The sequence below is a fragment of the Schistocerca piceifrons genome, chromosome 1 (assembly GCF_021461385.2).
Source record: "Schistocerca piceifrons isolate TAMUIC-IGC-003096 chromosome 1, iqSchPice1.1, whole genome shotgun sequence".
Classification (NCBI taxonomy): domain Eukaryota; kingdom Metazoa; phylum Arthropoda; class Insecta; order Orthoptera; family Acrididae; genus Schistocerca; species Schistocerca piceifrons.
Genome location: NC_060138.1, coordinates 403,637,893 through 403,648,689, shown reverse-complemented (window position 1 = coordinate 403,648,689; position 10,797 = coordinate 403,637,893). Strand labels below are relative to the sequence as shown.

Below are 10,797 nucleotides of genomic sequence, written 5' to 3'. Positions count from 1 at the left end.
GACGTAGTAAGTGCATCAACATAGAAAGAAATACATGTAGCTGTCAATAATAGACGCATTTTGTGTGGCGCAGCTTAATAAGGGAGAAATGCATTGTCGTTACTGTCTTTTCCAGTTCCTCGAAAGGCTGAATCGTCTTCTTTGAAGACGTAACTGCTGCATCCTTTCTTCAAAGGAGAGTTCAGACGAGTTGTTACGTAAATGGCGTAACGGAATAAACGGCAGTTACTCATTTCTTTGTCCTCAGAAGATGAAAAGCGCGAGCAGACTAATTAATGAAGGTCTGGAGCAAGAAAGAGTTGGCTTCACTTGAAAACGTGCAGAAGTGACACAAACGCAGAAGGAGACGACAAAGAACTGGAGGTTCTTGAGTCTCAGTGACCTTGTTCAAGGGGTGGCATGATTTCGTTTACTGTGTAATAAATATGACATCTACATTCTGGATATACGGAGTGCTAGGGGTGTAAGAGCAGATATTGTGATCATTAGCATCTTAAATCGTACCCAGTTCAGAGTGTTAGTTGTTTCTTTCTTGCTTCTAATATTCTTCTTGCAAATGCGTAGGATAGTTTACAAACTGATGTTTTCAGCAGTGTCTTAACTATACCACTAAGTACACCACGCCTGTCAGTATAGACTAACAGTTTTGTGTCCACGCATCCACACTTCAATAACTGACCCGATGTGCAGGGGAATAAAGCATTAACGACTTGCTCTGTCCACATGCACCTGATGGTACCAATCTACGGAAAAGCAAACCACTCCTAGAAGCTATAATTATTAGTCTGAAAATGAAGTAAAAACTGATGTAATGTTGTTCAGTAGACTGTCATCAGCCACCAGTAAAAATATTTGCAGTCATACCCCTGACATCCTGTGCAAGTAAATTAGCATTCTTTAGTATTTTTCTTCTGAATACTTCGTTAAACAACAGTCTGTGTACATGGCGCAGAAATCTGAATATTATTTTGGATTGTCTGAATCACGAAACTGTTGATAACGATATGATCTTGGATCGCGAATACTGGGTATACTAGTCAAACTCTTCAAGCCTCTTCCTTATGCTAGACGGAAGGCTATTTTGGCCTGTTCGAACACATACATTTCATCTTTTGACAACGAAGAGCAGTAACAGACACTTCTTTCAGCCTTCCATTTGGTCTGATGGTTTGTCACAGTTGAATCTATGAATAACAACTGCTTTTCTGGTACGTCATCTTATTGCTAATCTGACCCCTTATAGCCGGCAAATTTTCCGCTCTTCCTACAGGTTTAAATTAATTCGGGCGAGTCTTTCTGAGTTTTGCAGTTTTCGCAAACGTTAGTATGAAAGCTCATATTATCTCACATGTACACACGATTAAGATGACTTGGTAATCGCTGCACGGGATGTAAGTATTGTTTAAAGTCGTTCCCCTTTCTGTTACATCTATCTAGCTATTATGAGCACTTTCCTGTAGACAACAGCTATTTCTGCATACGATGGATGAAACCCCTCGACAGCTATTATATAATCGCTTCCTGAAAAAAGTAATGTAAATCGACTTATCGATATGTAACTACAATGGAACCGCTATACGAGCTCATAGAATTGTAATTACTATTACTATTATTTGTTTCACGCTTTTCTTCTTTGTCTTCTGTGTCTGGTTGGTTCTGATGTCCTATCTGACGGTCGCATATAGATCGCGGTCTGTAAATAATTATTACAATTATATGTAGTGTCATGATAATTTTTGTTAAATATATATGCAAATAGCTTGGTAGTATGTGTTTTTTGTTAGTAGCAAAAAGTACCTTCTCGGACCCATAATTATCATTTACGTAATAATTAAATGTTGCCCTGGCCATTTTGTGCAAGTCCATTGTTGCAGCGACGCCATTGGTGTTAGAAATGATAAAACTATTTAAATAATCATTTAATTGCAAGAAGTATTAAAGACAAGACTCTAAATAAATGCAGAACGGCGTCTTGTAATATATTTCATTTCTTTTTGTAGACCAGAGGTACAGTTTTATAAAAAACAATTATTTCAATTGTATACGCTACCATGGCACGTAGGCAGCTATTCTGGAGCATCAAGCCTCACAGAGAAACATAAATAATTAACTGAGTATTATATTTAATTTGCCTATCTCGTAACAATAAAGAAAGATTTTTTTTTATCCATCGGGAGTAAGACGGCTGTCTTCACGTTGGAGTACGTATGATGTTTCTGGCGATAGCGCCCTGAGAAAATTTAGCCGTGGCTTTTAACGAACATAAATGAGATTTTTCAAAAAGTTACGCGATACTATGGAGCGCCTAACCTGGGCTACTCCCAAGGTCATTTGCGCGTCTTAATAACCGTCCATCGCCCCCTTTCAGTCACTGAAGTCACTGCTGGAATTCAGCGGTCCTTATCGTCTCTGTCATCGCATGTCATCCTAGTCGGCACCACTGCAGCTACACACACATTTTGCTCCACGTACATTGTGTCTCGAGCGTTTAGGCACTACTATCACTAGAATCACAATCTGAGACCTTCGCCTATTACCGAGCTAGGTGATGTAGTGGTTGGCACACTGGACTCGCATCCGACAAGACGACGGTCCAAATCTGCGTCCAACCATTCTGGTTTAGGTTTACTGTGATATCTCTATATCGCTCCAAGGAAAATCCAGTAGGTTCCTTTGGAAGGTCACGGTCGATTCCCTTATCCATCCTCGAAACAATTTGTTCGTATGCTCCGTTTCTAATGATGTCAATGACGATGGGACGTGAATCCCTAATCTTCCTTTCTTCCTTCGCCTATTACCCGCTATTTGCTCTTTCCGGACTATCTACATAATCATCAACTGCAATGGATGTTTCCATTCCCAGTTGGTTAAATGTTATTGACACACATATCTACTCTATCTCTGCGACTACATTTACTTTTAGCTCAATTTTTATTAGTGCCTGCACTTTCTACCTACTCTGGCAACCCTATCACCAGGTCAGTTCTGGCTCTTCCTGAAATCGTTCTTGAGAGAAAGCATCGTTTTGCAAGAAAACGATCTCGGTTCAGTAAAATTTCGTTATGTTGAGTGAAACTGAAATAGCATGTACAATTCAACGAGTGATCAATGTCGTTGATCGAATCCTACAAATCTGTAAATTCAAGTATGTGCTGAAATGTGGTACTTGTATTACAGATTTATGAAATCCTATAGAATAGGGGACGGAAAAAAGACAAGTATCTGAACATCATTCTATCATAGTAGTACTTTTGATGAAAAATTCCAAAAGATTCAAAAGACAAAAAAAATTCTTACTACGTCGTTTTACCAAAAGGATAAACGTCAAATCGGAGCTCAATGGCCTCTAAGAAAAGGAAATAAACCGGTATCTATCAGCAAGTAGCCATAATAATTTTTGACAGAGAAATTACATCGATGGTAGAATGAAAATGAAAGTAATTGCAAGTAATTAGGATTTCATTTCTGTAGTTTTACGAATCTAATGGTTTCCTTATTTGCAACTGCCACAACTGAACCCGAGTGCAAGAATTCAATTAAGTGTTAATCAGTTAACATTTCATTCGAACATCCAAGTTTTCGCTAAGATCCACTGAATCTGACCACCACATATTAATTAATTTTTGTAAACTTTAATTTTGTATTCAAATGGTTCAAATGGCTCTGAGCACTATGGGACTTAACTTCTGAGATCATCAGTGCTCCAGAACTTAGAACTACTTAAACCTAACTAACCTAAGGACATCACACACATCCATGCCCGAGGCAGTGCTCCAGAACTTAGAACTACTTAAACCTAACTAACCTAAGGACATCACACACATCCATGCCCGAGGCAGGATTCGAACCTGCGACCGTAGCGGTCGCGCGGTTCCAGGCTGTAGCGCCTACAACCGCTCGGCCACCCGGGCCGGCAATTTTGTATTACAATAACATATTTACCAAAGCATACTATGATACATAGCTTAAAATAGTCTCCATTCTATATCTTATTGAAAGTCGTGTTATATTAATCATATAATTAAATTTCCGGACCCCTTTTACCTTCTGATTCTCGGAAAGGAACCTGACTGCGTTCAAGGATTTTCAGCTTGTCCTTAATGTGAGAAGTATAAGGTGTCCATAGTTAAAGTTCAGTTTCAAAATGGTGTAGAAAGAGAACCAGCGCTCAGAATGACGTCAAATTTGAACAAGATATTATTGACGCAGGGGAAACGTCATGGAACGAAAAAATAACGAAAATTTCATCAATAGATGGCAATGTAAGAGTCAGAATATGCACACCAAAGGACACATGGGACACGTTTGTTCCTCAGTCTGCGCCCGATATGCGCAACACAACTGTCCGTGAAGGATCGCTCGTTGCCGGTAAAGCTCTTTTACAAGAACGGTGACGGTGCTCTAGAAGCCCTGCAGAAGTTCCGTAGACTCAAGGGTATGGAAAAAGACATTGATGTTTGATGCCTGCTAAGAGAATGGGGAAAATAACTACAAAATTACAAGAGAAAGTTTCTTTCGAAGCGCACTGTGCCAGAGGGGCGAAAGCAATTAATACGACGTCTGTTGAAGATTTGGCTTCGGAGGGACCGAACAACTGTGTACAAAGATACATTGCGCGGGGAATCGCCCTTGGACATGCATACGAGAACGGTGCTTAAAAATCCTACGAAACATCGTGCATTTTAGTCCATACAAAGTCACTCATGTACAGGAGTTGCTTCCTGCTGATCTTCCAGCACGAAAGTCGACAGCGAATGGCCGTGGAACATTTCGTAGAAAGACGTAACCCATCTCTGTCACCAAGGACACGTCACTACTACGCAAAATGCAGAATATGGGAACGAAAAATGCACTCGCATATCAGGCGGTATCACAACATCCTGCCAAGGTGACTGTGTGGTGCGGATTGACGGTACCGTTTATCATAGGGCCGTATTTTTTCAACAGGAGTCCTGCGGGTCCTTTTCACGTGCACCGACACTGCTAAACGCTATGAGAGTCTTTTGCGCACCAACATCATTCAAACTCTTCAACGGTGTGGATGTGTGAGTAGGACGATTTTTATATGTGATGGCTATCGTCCACACATTACACAGACAGTGAAGCGACTGCTGCACAGGAGTTTCGGAAGCGCTAGAATAGTCAGCCATTTCCCTACAACCTGGCCGCCCAGATCGCCTGGCTTAATCCGTGTGACTTCTGGCTGTGCAGTATCTGAAAGGTAAGGTGTTCAGTGCTCCAGTTAAGAAAGTAGCTGAACTGAAGGCATGCATTGCGCAACACATTCTGAACGTACTCCTGTGGAATATGCTGCTTCTCGACTTCAACATGTCGCAGAAAACGGTGGTCAGCATATTGAACATGGTTTGCGCCAGGCTCACAACAGGTAGAAACCAACGTCATTTTACTTTTGGAGCCATCCGATATCGTACGACCTTGTCGTTGTGGATGAGCTACTTGCCTGACAGCGCCACTACTGTTGACCACCGAACTTCTGTCGTCATCCACACCGAACATCAAAAATGGTGTCAAGTGCAACTCAAACCATACCCATAGTGCTGCGTTTTATCTGTCATTTGCAACCGATCACATTTACGCTAAGAAGCTTATATCGCCATCTATTGGTCTTACTTTCGGTTTTTTACGTTCTTCCATGCTCAATAATACGCTGTTCAGATTTAATGTCATTCTGAGCAGTCATCCTCTTTTTCCAGCGTTTTGAAGCTGGAACTTTAGTTACCGACATCGTGTATGTTTGATACTAAATATTCAACTTAGGTTAATAAACCTAAGAAAAATACTATTGGAGAGGTTACGAAAATTTTTTGAAAATGGAAAAACCATAACTGGTGCCTCAAACACTGCTAGACAGTATACAGGGTGGTCCATTGATAGTAGCCGGACCAAATATCTCACGAAATAAGCATCAAACGAAAAACTTACAAAGAACGAAACTCGTCAAGCTTGAAAGGGGAAAATAGATGGCTTTATGGTTGGCCCGCTAGATGGCGCTGCCATACGTCAATCGGACATCAACTGCGTTTTTTTTTTTAATAGGAACCCCCATTTGTTATTACATACTCGTGTAGTACGTAAAGAAATATGAATGTTTTAGTTGGATCACTTTTTTCACTTTGTGATTGATGGCGCTGTATTAGTCACAAACATACGGCTCACAATTTTAGACGAAGAGTTGGTAACAGGTCGGTTTTTAAAATTAAAATAGAGAACGTACGTACGTTTGAACATTTTATTTCGGTTGTTCCAATGTGATACATGTACCTTTGTGAACTTATTTCTGAGAACCCATGCTGTTACAGCGTGAGTACCTGTAAATACCACATTAATGCAATAAATGCTCTGTCAGCCTCAATGCATTTGGCAATACGTGTAACGACATTCCTCCCAACAGCGAGTAGTTTGCCTTCCGTAATGTTCGCACATGCATTGACAATGCGCTTAGGCATGGTGTCAGGCGTTGTCGGTGGATCGCGATAGCAAATATCCTTCAACTTTAACCACAGAAAGAAATCCGTGGACGTCAGATCCGGTGAACGTGCGGGCCATGGTGTGGTGCTTCGACGACCAATCCACCTGTCACGAAATATGCTATTCAATACCGATTCAACCGCATGCGAGCTATGTGCCGGACATCCATCATATTGGAAGTACACCGCCATTCTGTCATGCAGTGAAACATCTTGTAGTAACAGCGGAAGAACATTACGTAGGAAATCAGCATACATTGCACCATTTAGATTGCCATCGATAAAATGGGGGCCAATTATCCTTCCTCCCACAATGCCGCACCATACGTTAACCCGCCAAGGTAGCTGATGTTCCACTTGTCGCAACCATCGTGGATTTTTCGTTGCCCAGTAGTGCATATTATGCCGGTTTACGTTACCGCTGTTGGTGAATGACGCTTCGTCGCAGAATAGAACGCGTGCAAAAAATCTGTCATCGTCCCGTAATTTCTCTTGTGCCCAGTAGCAGAACTGTACATGACGTTCAATGTCGCCATGCGATTCTTGGTGCTTAGAAATACGGTATGGGAGCAATCGATGTTGATGTAGCATTCTCAACACCGACGTTTTTGAGATTCCCGATTCTCGAGCAGTTTGTCTGCTACTGATGTGAGGATTAGCCGCGACATCAGCTAAAACACCTACTTTGGCATCATCATTTGTTGCAGGTCGTGGTTGACGTTTCACATGTGGCTGAACACTTCCTGTTTCCTTAAAAAACGTAACTATCCGCCGGACGGTCCGGACACTTGGATGATATCGTCCAGGATACCGAGCAGCATACATAGCACACGCCCGTTGGGCACTTTGATCACAATAGCCATACATCAACACGATATCGACCTTTCCCGCAATTGCTAAACGGTCCATTTTAACACAGGTAACGTATCACGAAGCAAATACCGTCCGCATTGGCAGAATGTTCCGTGATACATCGTACTTGTAGGTTTGTGACCACGTAACTAGTGGGTCTAGGGGTAGCGACTTTGATTTATAATCAAAAACATCTTCGGTCCCGGGTTCTATCCCCGCCACTGCCTAAATTTTGATAAATAATCAGCATTGGCGGCCGAAGACTTCCGGCATAAGAAGTCAGCCTCATTCTGCCAACAGCCTTGTCAAAGAGGGCGGATAGGGGCTCAGGGCACTCTCTTGTCCTAGGGGTGGGAAATTGCCCCTAAAGGAGGAAGAATCAGCAATGATCAACGACATGAGGATGCAGAAGGCAATGGAAACCACTGCATTAAAGACACGTAACGTGTATCCACAGGACATGTGGCCTGTAATTGAAGAAGTGTCATGATGATCTCTCCATTGGCAAAAGATTCCGGAATAGTCCCCTATTCGGATCTCAGGGAGGGAACTGCCAAGGGGGAGGTTACCATGAGAAAAAGATTGAATAATCAACGAAAGGATAACGTTCTACGAGTCGGGGCGTGGAATGTCAGAAGCTTGAACGTGGTAGGGAAACTAGAAAATCTGAAAATGGAAATGCAAAGGCTCAACCTAGATATAGTAGGGGTCAGTGAAGTGAAGTGGAAGGAAGACAAGGATTTCTGGTCAGATGAGTATCGGGTAATATCAACAGCACCAGAAAATGGTATTACAGGTGTAGGATTCGTTATGAATAGGAAGGTAGGGCAGAGGGTGTGTTACAGTGAACAGTTCAGTGACCGGGTTGTTCTAATCAGAATCGACAGCAGACCAACACCGACAACGATAGTTCAGGTATACATGCCGACGTCGCAAGCTGAACAGATAGCGAAAGTGTATGAGGATATTGAAAGGGTAATGCAGTATGTAAAGGGGGGCGAAAATCTAATAATCATGGGCGACTGGAATGCATTTGTAGGGGAAGGAGTAGAAGAAAAGGTTACAGGAGAATATGGGCTTGGGACAAGGAATGAAAGAGGAGATAGACTAATTGAGTTCTGTAACAAGTTTCAGCTAGTAATAGCGAATACCCTGTTCAAGAATCACAAGAGGAGGAGGTATACTTGGAAATGGCCGGGAGATACGGGAAGATTTCAATTAGATTACATCATGGTCAGACAGAGGTTCCGAAATCAGATACTGGATTGTAAGGCGAACCCAGGAGCAGATATAGACTCAGATCACAATATAGTAGTGATGAAGAGTAGGCTGAAGTTTAAGACATTAGTCAGGAAGAATCAATACGCAAAGAAGTGGAATACGGAAGTACTAAGGAATGACGAGATACGTTTGAAGTTCTCTAAGGCTATAGATACAGCAATAAGGAATAGCGCAGTAGGCAGTATAGTTGAAGAGGAATGGACATCTCTAAAAAGGGCCATCACAGAAGTTGGGAAGGAAAACATTGGTACAAAGAAGGTAGCTGCGAAGAAACCATGGGTAACAGATGAAATACTTCAGTTGATTGATGAAAGGAGGAAGTACAAACATGTTCCGGGAAAATGAGGAATACAGAAATACAAGTCGCTGAGGAATAAAATAAATAGGAAGTGCAGGGAAGCTAAGACGAAATGGCTGCAGGAAAAACGTGAAGACATCGAAAAAGATATGATTGTCGGAAGGACAGACTCAGCATACAGGAAAGTCAAGCTGGCCGCGGTGGTCTCGCGGTTCTAGGCGCTCAGTCCGGAGCCGCGCGACTGCTACGGTCGCAGGTTCGAATCCTGCCTCGGGCATGGATGTGTGTGATGTCCTTAGGTTAGTTAGGTTTAAGTAGTTCTAAGTTCTAGGGGACTGATGACCACAGATGTTAAGTCCCATAGTGCTCAGAGCCAGGAAAGTCAAAACAACCTTTGGTGACATTAAAAGCAACGGTGGTAACATCAAGAGTGCAACAGGAATTCCATTGTTAAATGCAGAGGAGAGAGCAGGTAGGTGGGAGGAATACATTGAAAGCCTCTATGAGGGTGAAGATTTTTCTGATGTGATAGAAGAAGAAACAGGAGTCGATTTAGAAGAGATAGGGGATGCAGTATTAGAATCGGAATTTAAAAGAGCTTTGGAGGACTTACGGTCAAATAAGGCAGAAAGGATAGTTAACATTCCATCAGAATTTCTAAAATCATTGGGGGAAGTGGCAACAAAACGACTATTCACGTTGGTGTGTAGAATATATGAGTCTGGCGATATACCATCTGACTTTCGGAAAAGCATCATCCACACAATTCCGAAGACGGCAAGAGCTGACAAGTGCGAGAATCATCGCACAATCAGCTTAACAGCTCATTCATCGAAGCTGCTTACAAGAATAATATACAGAAGAATGGAAAAGTAAATTGAGAATGCGCTAGGTGACGATCAGTTTGGCTTTAGGAAAAGTAAAGGAACGAGAGGCAATTATGACGTTACGGCTAATAATGGAAGCAAGGCTAAAGAAAAATCAAGACACTTTCATAGGATTTGTCGACCTGGAAAAAGCGTTCGACAATATAAAATGGTGCAAGCTGTTCGAGATTCTGAAAAAAGTAGGGGTAAGCTATAGGGAGAGACGGGTCATATACAATATGTACGACAGCCAAGAGGGAATAATAAGAGTGGACGATCAAGAACGAAGTGCTCGTATTAAGAAGGGTGTAAGACAAGGCTGTAGCCTTTCGCCCCTACTCCTCAATCTGTACATCGAGGAAGCAATGATGGAAATAAACGAAAGGTTCAGGAGTGGAATTAAAATACAAGGTGACAGGATATCAATGATAAGATTCGCTGATGACTTTGCTATCCTGAGTGAAAGTGAAGAAGAATTAAATGATCTGCTGAACGGAATGAACAGTCTAATGAGTACACAGTATGGTTTGAGAGTAAATCGGAGAAAAACGAAGGTAATGAGAAGTAGTAGAAATGACAACAGCGAGAAACTTAACATCAGGATTGATGCTCACGAAGTCAACGAAGTTAAGGAATTCTGCTACCTAGGCAGTAAAATAACCAATGACGGACGGAGCAAGGAGGACATCAAAAGCAGACTCGCTATGGCAAAAAAGGCATTTCTGGCCAAGAGAAGTCTACTAATATCAAATACCAGCCTTAATTTGAGGAAGAAATTTCTGAAGATGTACGTCTGGAGTACAGCATTGTATGGTAGTGAAACATGGACGGTGGGAAAGCCGGAACAGAAGAGAATCGAAGCATTTGAGATGTGGTGCTATAGACGAATGTTGAAAATTAGGTGGACTGATAAGGTAAGGAATGAGGAGGTTCTACGCAGAATCGGAGAGGAAAGGAATGTGTGGAAAACACTGATAAGGAGAAGGGACAGGATGATAGGACATCTGCTAAA

At 42.0% G+C, this 10,797-nt stretch overlaps 1 non-coding gene across 1 annotated transcript; it reads right to left on the bottom strand.

The window, feature by feature from the left end:
- Positions 1-3,827: 3,827 nt before the first annotated feature.
- Positions 3,828-3,911, bottom strand: Trnas-gga. The gene is given in 2 exon segments: positions 3,828-3,862; positions 3,872-3,911. It is a non-coding gene; the product is annotated as a tRNA-Ser (tRNA).
- Positions 3,912-10,797: the final 6,886 nt, after the last annotated feature.